The sequence below is a fragment of the Myotis myotis genome, unplaced genomic scaffold, assembly GCF_014108235.1.
Source record: "Myotis myotis isolate mMyoMyo1 unplaced genomic scaffold, mMyoMyo1.p scaffold_m19_p_1, whole genome shotgun sequence".
NCBI lineage: Eukaryota > Metazoa > Chordata > Mammalia > Chiroptera > Vespertilionidae > Myotis > Myotis myotis.
Window position 1 is genome coordinate 129,874,147 of NW_023416313.1, and position 19,868 is coordinate 129,894,014.

At 39.9% G+C, this 19,868-nt stretch overlaps 1 protein-coding gene across 9 annotated transcripts in view; it reads right to left on the bottom strand.

The window, feature by feature from the left end:
- MPP7 (membrane palmitoylated protein 7) overlaps positions 1-19,868 on the bottom strand; it is a 323,210-nt gene that overhangs the window by 187,770 nt on the left and 115,572 nt on the right. The window lies entirely within an intron of this gene.

Genomic DNA, 19,868 nt, shown 5'->3' on the forward strand with positions numbered 1-19,868 from the left:
ATTAAGGAAGGGAGTAGACAGACAGGAAAGAGAAAGGGTCTTGTTAAACAAATGGAGTTTCTGAGTGGTTACAACCCCGCCCCCTTCTTTGGTCATTCCTCACTTTTGAGGATTATAGAGCAACTGGGTTCAGATCAATCAAGACAGATGATAAGCTCATAGATGGAGTCAGATTTGTCTGCCTATTGTGCCACTATCTGACTCTTACAATCTCACATGCCCACCTCTTCCTGGATGGTCCCTGAGCCTTAGAAGGGGCATTCTAAGTGTTCAATTTACAAGTAGGACCCACAGGAATGGTGGAAGAAGTAACATCAGGATACCTGGACTCTAAGTAATAATCAGAACAAACCACAAGTTAGTCTTTTGAGTCTTTTAAGACTGCAAGTCAATACCCTGGCCAGTGTGGCTCAATTGGTTGGAGCACTGTCACATACACCAAGAGGTGGTGAGTTTGATTCCCGGTCAGGGAACATACCCAGGTTGTGGGTTCAATCCCCAGTCAGGGTGTATGTGAGAGGCAACTGATCGATGTTTCTCTCTCTCCCTCCCTTCCTCTCTCTAAAATCTTTAAAAAAAAAGAAAAAAAGACTGCCAGTTGAGAAGATCTCTAGAATGAAAGGCTCAGAATTTCATTTCTGTTGGAATAAAGGCAAGCAGTGACATTCCCGAAGATTCCTCTGGCCCACTGTCCAAACATCCCTGATGAATATCCTGATGAGGCAGGATAGTAAGAAGCCAGGAAAATTCCTAGGCAAGCAGAATGGGGAAACTAAGACAGATAGCTGAACAAACTGGCCAAGCAATTTAAAGCCAGATACAGAAGGTTACCCCCCTAGAGTTAATAGCTAGGCTTTGGTTTTATCCCAGCTCCAGTCCCAGAAAAGCAGCAAAACCAGGTGGGCAGCACCAGAACCCACTGCAATGATTAATGACTCCCTGCCTTGGTGCCAACCAATCAGTAGAGACCACGACCCTGACAGGAACACCTGGAAAATTAATGGCTATTTTGCTGAAACCCTCCCCTGAGATCTCCCCTAAAATTCCCACCTGCAAGAGAAAGCTAACAACTCTCAAGGCAAAGGACCCAACATGCACTAACCCTCTAGGGAGCATGCCCATGCCTTTTTCTTCCCCTTTTATTCCCCCCTACAGGTATGCATCTCCCAAATCTAATGGTTCCCAAGAAGCTTTCAACCAGGGGAGCAATGGGCAGCAGCAGCTCATCCCAGGCTAACCCCCTTAACCTGTTTTCAAGGGCCCATTTTCTCTAACTTCCCAGTGAGCTAAAGCAGCCCTGCCTCAATTCATTTCTTTCCCATAACATTTTTAAAGAACCAAAGCAGCCTATCCTAGACTCTCCTGTTGCCTCTTCTATGCTAAGCCCTTACTTATTTCACTGTCCTCTCCTTTAATAAACATACCTTCATAGTCACCAGGACGTGTGAAATCTTTCCTGCACAAAGTCAAGAAGAACCCACACACTACCAGCTGGCCTAAGGCAAACCAACTCAGGCCCAAGTCCCTGTTTGGTAACACTGACACCAGCTTGAGCAAGCTCTCTGTGTGGCTTATACAGTATCAGTCACCAACACCACCAGGCATGAGCTGTTGGGATGATTTCTCCAAAGTTTACGTTATGTTGTCTAGCTGGGGTCAACAACTGCAAGGCTCAAAAATCAAAACAAAAACCAGTTTTAGTTCTCAATAATTCCAAGGCAAAAGATGGAATAAAAATAAAACACTAGACCAGAGGGCTGCAGCCAAACACTTTCATTTAAAAAATTCTGGATTCAGTCTAGTCAGGTGAAAACTAAGATTTTAGACAGCTAATTGATCTAGAATCTAATGTCCACAATTGGACATTATGGTTTCCATTAAAATAATTTTTTTCCCTAAAGTCACCCTCATTTTATCAAAGATAGCCAAGTTAAGATCAATTTATTGTATAAGTCTAGTTTTAATAAATTTGGTTTGCTATTTGCATAAATATGACAAGAATAGTAATTGATCATATAAGCTCTTTAAAATCTCCTTGCTGGGATTTCATAAGGAATATCCAGATTGAACTTTATTAGCCTCTCAGGGCTAGGAAGCCAAGCCACATAGTTGCCATAAGCATTTTCCCGCAATGCCTACTGATTTGGGTGAATTCCTCAGGTTCTTGAGGTTCCGCACAATGTCTTGAGGTCTTTCCTTTGCCATCTCCCAGGAAAACAACCTTTGTTTCTTACCTGGAAAGACTGCTGTGAACCGTGTAATTAAAATCACAGGCCATTTTTCCACAGGGCTTTTGTTGGCCTCCAAATTCAATCTTAAATCCTCTTAAATCTTAAAGCCTTCTGGTGACATCCAGAGTCTATGTACCTTTCTTTCAAATAAGATATTCAGTCAATGCCTCATTAAGAGTTTCCAACTGTAGCCTGGCCAGTGTGGCTCAGTGGTTGAGCGTCGACCTATGAACCAGGAGGTTAGTTTGATTCCCGGCCAGGGTACATGCCCAGGTTGTGGGCTCGATCCCCAGTGTGGGTCGTGCAGGAGGCAGTCAATCAATGATACTCTCTCATCATTGACATTTCTATCTCTCTCTCCCTTTCCCTTCCACTCTGAAATAAAAATATATTTTTTAAAAAGGAGTTTCCAGTTGTGTCCTATTATAAAGAGAACAGATTCCTATCAAATTTATGCAGATAACCATTTTGCCATGAAAATAATAATATTCATTCAGAATCTCCAAACTTCTGGAGGGATCATGTAGGGAGAAAAATATAAGTGTTTCAGTACTTTTTACAAAGGTAAAATTTACCAAACTGCTCTTAAGTCATAGGTGGTTTAAGAGAAAACAAGTTTCTTTATGTCTGGAAAACACAAAGATTGAAAATTAACAATATGTCCAACAAAAAAAATTATAGAAGTTATAATCATCCTCAGTTCATTCAATGCCATACCCATATAATTAATTCTTGTTTATCTTTGCCAGTAGTTCATGAATCCAATTATCCCTTAGAGCTTTATAAATCTTTATCCAATTTAAAGGTATGACTTAAAGTTTATCCTCAGAAAACTCTTTATTAGAATAATTCAAAGTCCTTTTCATGATCTTTCTAAAGATGAAACATACTTGCAAAAGCATCAGAGTAAAACAATTACTGTAAATGACAAAACTTAAAATGACATGGTTATAGATCTGACTATAATGCAATTAACAAAGAACTTTGCTTTCCTGTAACATAATATCTTAATATAACAAGAATTACAAATGAGTACTGTATCAGGACTTTGTAGGTTCTTGGAGATTTTTATATAATCTCCAAATATACCCAAATATATCCATTTAATAAGAAGAATATATGCACAAATACAACACAACTATTTCCTTAGTTGACAAAGCTTCCCATGCAATTCAAGCACATCAAATAGACCTAATTAGTATAAAATCTCTTTCTTGAAAGGATATAAAACAAATCCTTTGAGGAGTTCCAGGGCCCAAAGCCATTTTTAGGTGTGTTTTTTTTATTTAAAAAAAAAAGACCCCTTGTTAAAATTTGAACCCTGGGAAGTTCATTAAACACACTTGACCAAAAAGAACATATATCATTATGAAACAATATTAAATTATTCATTTAGTTAAAGTGACAATAAAAAGGTATTAAATATAAATGCAGGTTAGCAAAACTTTAGTTCTTAGGATTCAGAAGATTGTTTTCTTAAGTAATCAAGGACCTGATCAAGACATATTTTTTTATTTCTATAATAGTTTATATAGAGCAGGATGAAAACAACAACAAAAAACTTTTTCTTTTTAATGGAGTGAAAAAGAACGAAACTCTTATTCTGCATTAGCTTACTTTTGACATTTAAATTAACTTAATTAAATTTCAATCTTATTCAGCTTAAATATATATACATATATATATATATATATATATATATATATATATAAATATCAACTCAAAATTTTTCTTCATTGAACTTATACAACTTTCTTAGTCCCTCTGTGTCTCTTCTTATTCATTTAGAAAAAAGCAACCTTATTTTAGGACAAAACTGTTCTTTTAATTTCCTTCTAATGTATCCCAAACCTTATGCCTTTCATTATCAAAAAATGTACAGTTACATTTCATCTTAATTAGAATTCTTAACTGTAAGAAACCTTAACTTCTAGTGAAAACTAAAAAGTAAGCAATTAGTATTCTTTAGCTTGTACATTTATAAACACATTTAATAATTTCTAAAAATATATTTCCCCGTTGCAAAGTTTCCTCAGTCCAGGTGGTCACGCTCCAGGCATATAATTTCTTTACTTATGGCTTATTTTTGCCTTAAGCAAGCCCAGTCCATTGTTTCTATGCATCTAGGTTAAACACACCTTTGAAATACCTCTTTTCAGACCTCTCTGTCTAAAGTGTGACCACCCTCAAGAGAGCACTTAAAACTATCCTGTATTCTGATACCCTGCCTTGCACTGTCCCACATTCATGTAATCTTTATGGTCCAGCCTTAATTCCAAAGGCATAAAAATCCTACAAACTATCATTTCTTGGAAGCATCTGTTTTGGACTACTGATATCTTACTCCAGGCATAGTCCCTGCTTTGGCTCAAATAAACTTTTATAAAAATTTTATACAGGTTTGGACGTTCTTACCTTGACATAGTAAAAACAGAAGAACAATCCCCTGGTGTTTCAGGCAGAGGAAGGGAGCAGATAGCCATTTTTAAATCCATAAGCCAAGTACTTTCAGCATAACAAAGCCCTGCCCTCCAGATGAAGCTGCTTTAGGTTTTTGGTGTTTTGTTTTGTTTTTTTTTTAAAAAGACCTCCTGTTAAAACTATCCTCTACCATCCTCTCAAAACTAAGAGAAAAAGGGGGTGGGGGGGGGGGAAGAGGCTAAAAATTGTTTCTGATGTCTATCAGAGTCCAGAAACTTAGGTCCAAATGACTGACATTTAATCATAAGATTATAGAATACTTCCTCTTCCGAACAACTCACAACCATCAACCTGGGTCCAGTAAAATAACAATGACTTATAGCTCCAAGACAGACTCTAGAAGAGTTATTAAAGAAACCAATCTGGCCAGTTGGCTCAGTGGTTGAGAGTCAACCCCATAAACCAGGAGATCTAGGTTCAATTCCTGGTCAGGGTACATGTCTGGATTGCAGGCTCAATCCCCAGTCAGGGGCAGGCAGTGAAGCATGGTGGCAACCGTGCTTGGTGGGAATTGCTGTTTAATATTTTAACCCTGCTGACTTGGCTTCTGTCATTCTTTGCTTGCTAAAATAATAGAAAAGTTATTTTGATTTTCTGAATTATATAAATCATCCCATTTGATTGAATACCCTATTGATTGTAATTTGAATACCCCATTGGTTGTGGTCATACTGGTTTCAGAAAACACATTCCTCTGTACCTGCTGACCAGGACTGCTCAATTACTCTAAATTGCCTCGATGGCTCCAGATAATGTGTTTCTGTTGACTCAGTGGTCCCAAGACCTGAAACTATAATTAATATTTGTAGATAACTAATCGGCTCAACTAGCTTCTGTAACAAACTGCTTTTTTTGCAAACCAGGTTCCTCATTCCAAACCCCAAGATGTAATCAATACCTTTGTGATTTTTGCCTTTATAAATCTAGTGTTGGGGCTATTTAACCACTATGAAATTTGGAGAGCAAATTTCCACCTCGTTTTCCCAACTTTGAAATAAATGTGACTCCTTAATTCGACTTCTTGAGGCGTCCTTGTGTGATTCGCGGGGTACATTAAAACAGCAGAAGGCAGTCAATTGATGATTCTCTCTCATCATTGATGTTTCTTTCTCTCTCTCTCTCTCTCTCTCTCTCTCTCTCTCTCTCTCTCTCTCCTTCTCTCCCCTTTCCTCCCTCCCTCCCCCTCCGTCCCTCGCTCCCTCCCCTTTTTCCTCTCTCTAAAATCAATAAAAAATTTAAGAAAAAGAAACCAAAAGACAGGGGTGTGTGGAGAGGAGAGACATTAGAGAAACTGAAGCCTCTGGCATTGACAGATACCACAAACAATAAACACAGCCCAACTCCTAGCCAAATTAACACAAAAAGTCACAATAAAAACCAAATTACCTAAGTACCTATTAGCAATAAATCATATAGTTTTTATCAGAAAATTACAAGATATGATAAAAGGCAAGAAAAACATACTTTGAATAGATAAACCAAGCATGTGACCCATATTTTGAAATGATGAAATAGGTAATTTAAAATAAATTTTAAGTATATTATGCTAAGAGCTCTACTGGAAAAAGTAGAATGCAAGAATAGATGTGTAATATAAACAGAGAGATGGAAACTCTAAGAATCAAAGAAAATGCTAGAAGATAACACTGTAACAGAAATGAAGAATGCCTTTGATGTGTTCATCAGTAGATTGGACACAGCCAAGGAAAGAATCAGTAAGACTGAAAATATGTCAATGGAAATCCCCCAAACTGTACTGCAAAGAGAAAAAAAATAAAAGATTTAAAAGGAACAAAATATCCAATAACTTTAGGACTATAAAAGATATAACATACATGTAATAGAAATACTGAAGGAGAAGAAATATTCAAAGTAATAATGGCTGAAAATTCTCCAAAATTAATAACAAAACGCCAAACAACAAATCTGGAAAGCTCAGAAAACAACAAACAGACCCTTGCCTGTTGGTTAGAGTGTCACCTCAATATGCCAAGGTTGTGGATTCGATCGCTGGTGAGGGCACATACAAGAATCATCCAATGGATGCATAAATGAATGAAACTGATATCGTTGTAATTAGCTAGTTATTAATAATAGAAAAGGTGCAAAGGGAGGCCAGATATTATAAGCATGGCCATTTCAGGCAGTTCACCAGAAAGCTGCAATTTCATACTCTCCAGGGAACCACCAACCCATTCCCTGCAGATTCCTGGGGGAAGGGACTGGACAAACGGGAGAATGGACGATGTACAGTAAAGTTGGGATGATGCAGGGAAGGTACTTTCCTGTCAATCTAGCCTGGGGAACCATGGATTGGCCAGAGGGAGTGGGGCCACTACAAGCCCACAAAAATTTGAGAATACAAATTCCCAAGACAAAAGAGTTCACTCTCGGTTCTCTTGTGTCTCTTGGCTATTGACGCTCTTGTGACTCTTGTATTTGCCGGAGTTCCCTCAAGAGCCACGTGATCCACGGCCATGTGTACCCCACACATAATGGACTGATGGATTACAATGGGGAACACAAACTACGCTAGCCTGATGCAGACTGAATACTGCTCCAGACATGGCATGGAGACTCTGGGTAACAGCTTGAATTCTAGCCCTTCTGAAGTCACAGCTACACTTCTTCCATGCTGGGACAGAGGAAAATGGAACCTTGAAAACTCAGAGATTTAATTCCACAGAAATAAAGCTTTCTACTATCTCTCATCATCCTGTGCAAGTCTCAGAAAATTATTTTCTCAAGATATCACAAGAAAACCACATCCCTTAGCACCTGGTAGGGAAGAGGAGCACTTCCCACCAATAACAGAACAACAAACTTATCTATCTATCTATCTATCTATCTATCTATCTATATCTCTTTCCCTTTCCCTTCCTCTTGTTCTCTAAAATCAATCAATAAATAAAAATTTAAATAAATAAATAAAAGAAAGAAAACACCAAGCAGAATAAATGTGCAAAAAACAAAAATCTATACCTTGGCATATCATATTCAAACTACAAAAACCAAAGATAAATAGAAAATCTTGAAAGAACCAGAGGGAAAAGAACTATCTTACCTATGGAGGACAAGGATAAAAATTACATTAGACATATTATCAGAAACCATGCAAGCAAGAAGAGAGTGGAGGGAAATAAAGTGTTTAAATAAAAAGAAAAAAAACACCACCCTAGAATTCTGTATCTAGTGAAATTGTATTTCAAAAGTGAAGGAGAAATAAAAACAAACCAAGCATAAATTCAATGAATTTGCTGCCAATAGACCTGCAACAGGTGTTAAAAGAAACTTTTATGAGAGAAGGAAAATTATATAGGTCAAACACTCAGAAATATATTTTTTAAAAAGAGCATTAGAGAGGGAATACACAAAGGTAAATAAAGATAAAACAAAATATTTTATTTTCTTATTTTTAGTTGATCTGATAACTTCAAAGTAATAATAGCTGAAATGTGTTGGGTGATGATAGCACCTGAACAAATAAAATGAATGACAATGTTATAAAGGATGGGAAAGGAAACTGAAAATATTATAAGGTACCTGCACCACCTGCAAAATGTTATAGTGCTATTTCAAAGTACAACTATATTCACTGTAAATGTATGTAGCAAATTGTAGAAAGCACTAGAAAAAAAAACTTTTTAAAAAGGTATGTTTCAATATGCTAACACAGAATAAATGGGATCATAAAATATTCAACTAAAAGCAGAGATGGAAGAGAAAGAGAAGGTGATATAAAATAAATAACAATTGCAATGAATACAACTCAATTGCAAAAATGATAAATATTAACCCAACTACATAAACAATCACTTTCAATGTGGATGTTCTAAATACACCAATTAAAAGACAGAGACTGTGAGAATAGATAAAAAGAAAGACTTAAATAGATGCTGTCTACTAGAAATCCACTTTCAATGTAAAGACACAGGTAGATTAAAAGTAAAGAAATGGAGAAAAATATTGTTAGGGTCTCCTAAGAAGGAACACACGAGACCAAAAGGGGTAAAGAATTATGAATTTATCAGGTCATCTGGAAACGCAAATGGGATGATCCCCCAAATGGCGCCAGCACCCAGGGATGAGGACTCAGAGGTTTTAAAGGACTCTAGGCAGGCTTTTCTGGGCAGAGAATTCTCTGTGCAGGTCCAAAACCTGGGTAGGTTCCGAGCGGAGAGATACACTTGGTCTTAGCAAGTGTAATGTGGTCTTAGTAAAAGCGGGAATGTCCATTGTGAAGTGGCTTAAAGGTCAGTTCTCAGGGAGGGTATCAATTCAGTTATTTGGTTAGACCTAACAAATATGAACCATGCTAATAGTAACCAAAAGAAAGCTAGAGTATCTATATCAATGTCAGACAAAGCAGAAAAAGAAAAACTTCAGGAATAAAGGAGAGCATTACATAATGATAAAGAAGTCAATTTTCCAAGAAGACATAACAATCCTTAATTTATACATGCCTAATAGGAGAGCATCAAAATAAATGAGGCAAAACTAATTAAATTGCAAGGCAATGTAGACAAATCCACTATTATACTCTATCAATAACTGACAGACTCAGCAGGCAGAAAAGCAATAAAGATATAGTGAACCAAACAGCACTGTCAACCAACTGGATCTAATATTTCATCTAACAATAGTGGAATACCCATTCTTCTCAAACTCACAAGATAGACCACATCCTGCACCATAAAACATTCCTTAATAAATCTAATGGAAATCATGCAGCATATTTTCTCAAACCACATGGAGTTAAACTTAGAAACCAGTAACAAAGACAGCAGGAAAATCTCCATATATTTAAAAATTAAACAATTCTAAATAACACCTGAGTCAAAGAAATCTCAAGATAAAACTGTAAAATATTTTGAACTAAATGAAAATACAAATTATCAAAATTTATGGGATGCTGCAAAGTAGTGACAATGGGAATTTGTAGCATTAAAGGCATATGTAACAAAAAGAGAACTAGTATCAATAATCTAAGCCTCTACCTTAAGAAACTTAGAGAAAGAAGAACAAGAACAAGAAAATAAAATTTGAGCAGAAATCAATAAAACTGAAACAATAAAATAGAGAAAATCAGCAAAACCAAAAGCTGGTTCTTGAAAAGATTAATAAAACTGGTAAACCTACAGCCAAGCTAACCAAGGGGAGAAAAATGAGAAAAAAACACAACTACTACTATCAAAAATAAATAAGGAGTCATCACTATGGGACATTTGTATATTCATATGCAAAATTTTGACTCTACAGATGTTAGACCTTGCACAGAACTAAACATAAATACAAAACTATAAAACTTCTAGAAGATTACAGAAGGAAAAAATATAGGTGACCTTGTGTAAGGCAGTGAGTTTTTAGAAGCACAATCTATAAAATAAAAATTGATAAATTGGACTTTATTGACATTAAAAACTTTTACTCTCTGAAAGATGCCAGTAAGCCACAGACTGGAAGAAAATATTTACAAAACACATACAAAAAAGACAAAGAATTGTTAAAACTCAACAATAAGAAAAAAAACCCTAAATTTAAAATATAGGCAAAATAATCTAAATAGGCACTTCAACAAAATATGGACTGAAAAGAGACCACAAGCTAACCTGGCAGGCTCAGGGAAGGCCTGTGTGGCAGACTTGCAAACTCAGAAACCACAAAGGATGTCTGAAATAAAAACTTTTTAACTAAAAGCAATTTATGACCAGTAGTCATGTCCTAGGCTAGACTCTTCCCTGACAAAGGTCAATCTTTACCTTAACTAAGCCCGTCTATTGTCTTTTTAATCTACAATGACATACTTTGGAATGTCAAGGTAACTTCCCTTTTTCTGGACCCCCTCAGGACAAAACCAATGCACCAAAGCAGAGACTACAAATCCTAATTATTATTGTTATCTTGTTAATTGTTGACTATTAACTATCCTATACCCACCCATGTAAAAGATATATGTGTCTATCATTTTACATTTTATCCAAACCCAGAGGTTCCCTTGCTTTGCTTTCTCCCACCTCTCTACTCTATGGCCAATGAATTTCATTTACCCCACTTACATCTTCTCTTTTGATCATAATGTGTAAAATAAAGTGCAAAATTACCATTCTCTAGAGCATTATTTCAATCCACTGGGATTTTACATCCCAGCAATTGTTGACAGTTTGGCTCAAATAAACTCACAAAAATTATTCAAAGGTTTGAATGCTTCTTATGTTGACAAAAATATAAATACAGGTGACAAATAAACACATGAAAAGATACTTGACATCACATGTCAAAAAAAGTTGAAAATTAAAACAGTAATGAGATAGCATTACACACCTATTAGAATGGCTAAAATCCACACCTATTACAATGACTGTACCAAATGCTGAGAAAAATGCACAGCAACAGAAATTCTCACTCACTATAGATGGCAGTGGAAAATGAGACAGTCACTTTGAAAGACAGTTTGGCAGTTTCTCAGGAAGCTAACCATACTCTCATCATATGATCCAGGAATTGTACTGCTAGGTATTTATCCAATTACAAAGGAGTTGAAAACTTACATCCACACAAAAGCCTACACACAATGTTTATACAAGCTTTATTTGTAATTGCCAAAAACAAGAAGTAATTAAGATTCATCTCAATAGGTAAATGGAGAACCAAACTGTGGTATATACTAGTACATATGTAGAAATACTATCCAGTGGTACACAGAAATGAGATAGTAAGCCAGAAGACTTGATGGACACTTAAATGCATATTACTAAGTGAAAGAAACCAATGTGAAAAGGCTACCTACTGTATGATTCCAACAGCATGACATTCTGGAAAAAGCAAAACTATAGAGAGAGAAAAAGGATCGGTGGTTGCCAAAATAGAGGTATAGGTGAAGTACAGGGGATTTGTAGGGTGGTGAAACTATTCTTTATGACACTGTAATGGTGAATATAAGACACTATGCATTTGTCAAAACTCATAGAATTGTACAACACAAAGGGTAAACTCTTATGAAAACTATGGACTTTGGTTAATATTAATGTATCAATATTGGTTCATTAATTTGAATAAATGTACCATGCTAATGCGAAATGTTAAAAATATGGGAAATTGTGGTGGGGGCGTGGGGAGCAGGTATATAAAAGCTATCTGTACCACCTGATTAGTTTTTCTATAAATCTAAAAAAGTTTATTAATTTAAAACAATCCAATGGAGGTTGTGAGGGAATGGGCAAAAAATCCAAGCATACATTTTACCAAATAGCCAATAAACACACGAAAAGATATTTAACACCATTAGTCATCAAGGAAATGCTAATTAATAACCACAGTAAGGTATAGCATAGCCACTAAGATGGTTACAATAAAAAAGTCAGATAAAAATAGTGTTGGTGAGAATATACAGAAATCAGAACCTTCATATACTGCTAATGGGAATATAAAATGGTGTAGCCACTTTGAAAACAGTCCGGCAGTTCTTAAAAATGTTAAATATAGAGTTACCATTTGACTCAGCAATTCCTCTCGTGTATACCCAGGAGAACTGAAAACATGACCACACAAAATCTTGTACATAAATATTCTTAGTAACATTCATAGCCAATATATAGACACAACCCAAATGTCTATGAGCAGAAAAAAGGATAAACAAAATGTGGTACAGATGCATACAACAGAATACTATTCGGCCATAAAAATGAATGAAGTACTGATACATTTTATGAGGAAGATTAACCTTAAAAATATTAATCTAAGTGCAGAAGCCAGTCACTAAAAAAAGGCCAAAAACACTTCCAGGCAAGATGGCAGCGTACATAAATACAGCACTCACCTCCTCCTATAACCACATAAAAAGTAAAATTAACTATAGAACAACTATGATTCAGAAATGCCTGAAATCTGGCTAAAGGGAAGTTCTACAACTAGGGAATTAAAGAAGAAACCACATTGAGACTGGTAGTAGGGGTGGAGACGCAGAACAGGCTGACCCTACACCCACATGTGGCAGATAAAAATGGGAGGAATATTGCCCTGGACGGATAACTCAAGTTGGTGGAGCATCATTCAGTACAACAAAAGGTTGACAGTTCAACTCCCAGTCACAGCACATAGCTAGGTTGTAGGTTTAATCCCAAGTCAGGGAATGCTCAGGAGGCAGCCAATCGATGTTTCTCTCTCATATGGATTATTTCTCTCTTTTCTCGTCTCTCATCTTTCTTCTCTCTCTCTTTTCTTACCTCCCTCCTTTCCTATCTCTATAAAATCAATGAGCATATCCTTGGGGTGAGAATACAAAGGGGAAAGAGGGAAAGTATATCTCAGCTGCAGAGGTGCTTCCTGAGGAGCAAGGGGTCGTAGCTCTACACCAGGCCCCTGGCCCAGGGTTCCAGAGCAATAAGACAAGGCCTCGTAACTTCTGGCTGTAAAAAACACAGAGATTGAGGCTGAGAGAGACATAGGGCTGCTGGAGTCCCAGGCAGTTCCTCTTACATGTCCTGCACACAGACTTACTGGGACTCACTCCATCGGAGCTCCAGCACAGGAGCAGCAACTTGAAAGGCACCAGAGACATACAGGGAAGAAATGAATTTTCTGGCATCAGGGTGAGAGCTGCCAGAGAAAAGTGCTGGCAGAGGCCACTGTTCCTTTGATGCGCTCTTCCCCCATAGAGCTGGCAGGCAGTTGAGTCTACATCAAACTGACTCACACTGTTTGCCCTGCTCTGGTGATTCCCTGAGACCCTGTTCCCACTCAACTTTCAGATCTACTAAAACTATTTCCAGTGGGTATTCCATGTGAATGGCCTGCCTTGGTTCACACTTCAGATTTTCCTAAAATATCTCAAACAAGCAGCATCTGGTCTCAGCGTGTCCCGTACCTCTTACTAAGTGGCCTCAGACTCAACACTAGCACCAGCCACTCTTGTTTACAGGATGGCCTCACCTGTCCACCTCCGAGCCCAGGACAAGTAGCAGCCATTGGCAAATAGCTCTGTGCCTCACACAGGGCAGGACACAGGAGATGGCTAACCTGGGTTTGTACCTCTGGGGCGGCCCACTAGATAACCCATCCAGTGGACAACTTCAGACCATGTCGAAGTATCACAACTCACCCACCTCCACAAGTGACACATTCAAGAGGTGGACTCAGTGGGCACAGAGCCTGGCTGAAGTAAGTCCTGCTCTGCGTGGTGGGCCCCTACACAGCTGATCCTCCACAGTGGTCAGAGGTCAGTGGTCGCAGCCAGTCCTTGCAGCTGATAGTCTTGGGTGTAAATCCCTCCCATTAATGTGCCATCAGCAATCAAGGCTCACCTACAACAAAAGTGTTGTCCCAGTGCACACTGCGGGTGCACGTTGAGTACCCAGATTTGGTTATTGGGGAGGCTGTGCCACTGGACCCTACAGAACACCTACTACATTAAGCCACTCTACCAAGCCTGGGAGATGTAGCAGCTCCACCTGATACATAGAAACAAACACAGGGAGGCTGCCAAAATGAGGAGACAAAGAAACATGACCCAAATGAAAGGACAGAACAAAACCCCAAGAAAAGAACTAAACAAAATGGAGACAAGCAATCCACTGGATGCAGTCAAAAAAACTGGTTTTAAGGATGCTCAGTGAACTTAGTGAGAAACTCAGCAGCATAAAAAAGGACCTTTCAGAAATAAAGGATACACCACCTGAAATGAAGAATACATTACTGGGATATAACACATAATAGTATGAAGCCAAGAATTAAATCATCACTATGGAATATAAGGAAGCAAAAGACACCCAATCAGAATAGCAAACAGAAAAAGAAATCCAAAAAAGTTAGGATAATATAAGGAACCTCTGAGACAACGTCAAGTGTACCAACATTAACATCATGGGGGTGGTGGAAAGAGAAGAAAGAGAGCAAGAAATTGACTAATGACAGCTTGGGCAGAGTGGCTCAGTTGGTTGAGCTTCATCCTATGCACCAAAAGGTTGCTGGTTTGATTCCTGGTCAGGGGCCATACCTGGGTTGTGGGTTTGATCCCTGAGTGAGGCATTTAAGAAAGACAACCAATCAATGTTTCTCTTCTCTTCTCCTCTTCTCTCCTCTTCTCTTCTCTTCTCTCCTCTCCTCTTCTTTCCTCATCTTCTTCTTCTTCCTCCTCCTCCTCCTCCTCCTCCTCTACCCAGCAAAGCTATGAATTTTTATTGTTCAATTACACTTGACATACATTATATATCTGCCCTTTAGAATTAAAGGGCAGATAAAGAGCTCCCTGGACAAGAAAAAGCTAAAGGAGTTCATCACCACCAAACCAGTATTATATGAAGTGTTAAAGGGTTTACTTTAAGAAGAAGAAAATAAAAGATAAAACATATGAACAATAAAATGGCAAGAAATATATGCCTATCAATGATTGAATCTAAAAAAAAATAAAATAAAACAACAAACAGAAACAGACTCATATATACAGAGAACATTTTGATAGTTGCCAAATGAGAGGGGCGTCGGGAGGGTGGGTGCAAAAGGTGAAGGGATTAAGAAGTACAAATTGGTTGTTACAGAATAGTCATGGGATGTAAAGTACAGCACAGAAAATATAGTCAATAATATTGTAATAAATATGTATGGTGCTTGATGGGTACTATATTTACCATAGTGATCACTTCATAAGTTATACAAATGTCTGATCACTAGGTTGTATACCTGAAATCCTATATAATAAAGAGGTAATATGCAAATTAACCCTCACACGCTCACAAGATGACTGCCTACGACCAGGCCAGTAGGGGGGTTAGTGAGGGACAACCAAACGACTGAACAGCAGGCTGCATGGGGCGACTAGGCTGGCAGGGGAGGCAGTTGGGGGTGACCGGGCGGGCAGGGGGGCCGTGAGGGGTGACCAGGCTGGCAGAAGGGGCAATGGGGATGACCAGGCTGGCAGGGGGGAGGGCAGTTGGAGGTGAGTAGGCTGGCAGGGGGGGCAGTTGGGGGTGACCAGGCTGGCAGGAGGCAGGCAGTTAGGGGCAACGAGGCCAGCAGAGGGGACAGTTAGGGAAAATCAGTCCAGCACGCAGAAGCAGTGAGGGGCAATCAGGCTGGCGGGAAGTGGGGGGGGGGGGCAGTTAGGGGCAACCAGGCAAGCAGGCAGGTGGGCAATTAGGAGCCAGTAGTCCAGGATTGTGAAAGGGATGTCCAAATGCTGGTTTAGGCCTGGTTCCCGGGATGGGGCCTAAACCGGCAGTCAAACATCCCCTAAGGGGTCCCAGATTGGAGAGGGTGAAGGCTAGGCTGAGGGGGACCCCCCCCTTCCTGTGCACGAATTTTGTGCACCAGGCCTCTAGTTGATATATAATGTATGTCAAGTGTAATTGAACAATAAAAATTACTTTAAAATGAAAAAATTACTAAATAAAAATAGTTCCTATATAAAAATAACTAAAAAATAAATTTTAAAGACTAAAAACCACATTATATAATCCCATTTATGTGAAATTTCCAGAATGGAAAAATGTATACAGACTGAAAATTGTTGCTTAGGGCTAGGAGTGAAATGGGGAAAGGATGAGGGTATGGATGAATGGATTGAGGGACAACAGCTATATGGTGTGGGGTTACTTTATAAGATAATGAAAATATTCTAAAATTAATTATGGTGATGGGTGCACAACCTTGGGGATAACTAAAATCCATTATATTATACTAGAGGCCTGGTGCACAAAAATTTGTGCACTCGGGGGGGGGGGGGGGAGGAGGGTGTGGATCCCTCAGCCTGGCCTATGCCCTCTTGCAGTCTGGGACCCCTCAGAGGATGTCCACCTGCTGGCTTAGGCCCGCTCCCTGGGGGAACGGGCCCAAGCTGGCAGACAGACATCCCTCTGGCAGCCCAGCAGGCCTCGGGGGATGTCCACTTGCCAGCAGGGAGCAGGCCTAAGCTGCAGTCGGACATCCTTAGCGCTGCTGAGGAGGCGGGAGAGGCTCCCACCACCACCGCTGTACTGGAAGCCATCAGCCTGGCTTGTGGCTGAGCAGAGCTCCCCCTGTGGGAGCACACTGACCACCAGGGGACAGTTCCTGCATTGAGCATCTGCCCCCTGGTGGTCAGTATGTGTCATAGTGACCAGTCATTCCCAGGCGTTCTGCTGTTAGGGTCAATTTGCATACTACCCTTTTATTATATAGGCTAGAGGCCTGGTGCACAGGTGGGGGCTGGCTGGTTTGCCCTGAAGGGTGTCCCGGATCAGGGTGGGGGTCCCACTGGGGTGCCTGGCCAGGCTGGGTGAGGGGCTGATGGGTGTTTGCAGGCTGGTCACACCCCCTCAGGGTAGGGGTCCCCACAGGGGTGCCTGGTCAGCCTGGGTGAGGGGCTGATAGCTGTTTGCAACTGATCACACCCCCTTCAGGGTGGGGTCCCCACTGGAGTGCCTGGCCAGCCTGGGTGAGGGGCTGATGGCTGTTTGCAAGCTGCTCACACCCCCTTCAAGGTGGGGGTCCCCACTGGGGTGCCTGCCAGCCTGGGTGAGGGGCTGATGGCTGTTTGCAAGCTGCTCACACCCCCTTCAGGGTGGGGGTCCCCACTGGGGTGCCTGGCCAGCCTGGGTGAGGGGCTGATGGCTGTTTTCAGGCTGGCCACACCCCCTTTAGGGTGGGGGGTCCCCATTGGGGTGTATGGCCAGTCTGGGTGAGGGGCTAAGGGCCGTTTTCAGGCTGGCCAACCCCACCGGCAATGGAAGCTCCCATCCTCTCCTTTTTTTCTTTTTCTTTTTTTTATTCTGGGATTTATTTACCTTCTATAATCGAAACTTTGTAGCCTTGAGTGGAGCTCAGAGCCAGCCAGGGCGGAACGGGAAGCTTGGCTTCCTCCATCTCCAGGGGCAACCCAAGCCTCCTGCTCGCTCCAGCTCCATGGCCACAGCCCGCTGAAAGCAGGTATCTGGGGTTTATTTATCTTCTATAATTGAAACTTTGTTACCTTGAGTGGAGCTCAGAGCCAGCCGTGGCCGGCAGGAAGCTTGGCTTCCTCCATCACTGGGGCAACCAAGCCTCCTGCTTGCTCCAGGTCCGTGGCTGCCGGCCGCCATCTTGGTTGGGTTAATTTGCATATAGTCGCTCTGATTGGCTGGTGGGTGTGGCTTGGGCATAGCGAAGGTACGGTCAATTTGCATGTTTGTCTTTTATTAGTGTAGATGTTTTAATTGGGTAAGTTGTATGGTATGTGATTTATATCTCAATAAAGCTAATATCAAAGAATGTTACCCCCTAAGTGTTGATGACTCCCAAATAGAGTTGCCAGATTTCAGAAATAAAAACACAAATATTACATGGTTCATACTTATACTAAAAAATTATTCATTGTTTATGTTAAGTTTAAATTAAACTAGACACCCTGTTTTTTACCTGGCAACCCTATTGCCTCAGTTCAAGATGCATATATCCAACTATATAATAGGTAACTGTTTGGTTATTAGTACAGATCTCCTAGAGCCCTCTCCCAACCCCAGTGGCCCTGCATAAACAATTAAGTGGTTGAATAAGAGGATGGGGTTTGGAGGGTTCCCAGGAGCTGAGGTCAGCAGTTATTTAACAACGGGGAGAGCAGATTTAATATTTTAACAAATAGCACATATGCTGTGAGGATAGGTTGAATATCAGAATCCCTTTCTCAAAACTAATACCAGCTTCATTCTCAAAACACTGCCACCTGAAAATCTCATGTCCCATCTAATCTCCATAATGCACTAATTTATCTCTAAAAGAAAAATCTGCTATCTTTACTTCCCTGCTTTAAATCTTTCAATGCAATGGCTCCCACTGTTAGGATAAAATGAAAGCCATTCAAATAACTTTCTATTTCTCTTTCTTGCACTGCTTCCCAACACCCTTCCTTGCTCTGTGTACCAGCCTAGAGAAGGTCAGCACCCATCCTAAAAGCATAATATTCACTCCTGCTTCTAGGTCAGTGGTTCTCAACCTTGGCTGCACATTAGAATCATCTGGGAATCTTTGTAAAATCCTGATTTCTGGGCCTCATCCTCCGAAAATTCTGTTTCTTTGTTATGGGGTGGGGCCACAACATTAGTAACAAAGAAACAGAATTTCCGGAGGATGGGGCCCAGAAATCAGGATTTTAAAAAAAGATTCCCAGGTGATTCTAATGTGCAGCCAAGGTTGAGAACCACTGTTCTAGGTGTTTGTGTACATTACTCATTCTGCTTAATTCCCCCTCCAATAAACTTTTACTTGACCAATTACTATTTTACATGTAGTTTTTAACTTAAACTATCAAATCCTCCAACAGACTCTCTCCAAGTCCAACATTGAGCTATACACCTTGTGCTTTTCATAAAAGCTCAAAACATGACGCATTGACCTGTCATAATATTGTAGCTGTTCAGTCCCTCATCTACAACCCCTCTGGGAGACTGGAGACTCCACAGGGCAAGGGAGTGTGCCTGCTCTGTTGCAAATTTTTGCCCTAATGGTCTACACAGTGCCTGGCATATAGTAAGAACTCAACAAAGACAGTATGAATAAAGCAATCAATCATCAAAAGTTAAAACTATGTAAATAAATGTTATAAGAGTCTGAATAGTACTATTACTTCTTTAAGCCTAAAATCACAAACACACACACATTAATTCAGTCATATTATTATTACCATAGTTAGCTAGTTAATATTAATAAAGGAAGAGAGCAAAGGGAGAGACAGACATTGTTGAGCATATTCAGCTGGGACGCTAAACCTGTTTGTTTCACCAGGAAGCTTCAGCTTCATACCCCAAGGAATCACAACATCATCCCTCCAAAGAGATTAACACCAGTCCCTTTCCCCCTCTGACAGAGGATTGTTGGGGGGAAAGGGAGAGATAGGCCACATGTGCAGTAGAAGTCAGGGTGGTGCAGGGAAGGTGCTTGCCTATGAGTCTAGCCTGGGGAATAAAGGATTGGCTAGGGCAGTGGTTCTCAACCTTCCTAATGCTGTGACCCTTTAATACAGTTCCTCATGTTGTGGTGACCCCCAACCATAAAATTATTTTCCTTGCTACTTCATAACTAATTTTGCTACTGCTATGAATCGTAATGTAAATATCTGATATGCAGGATGTATTTTCATTGTTACAAATTGAACATAATTAAAGCATAGTGATTAATCACAAAAATATGTAATTATATATGTTTTCCGATGGT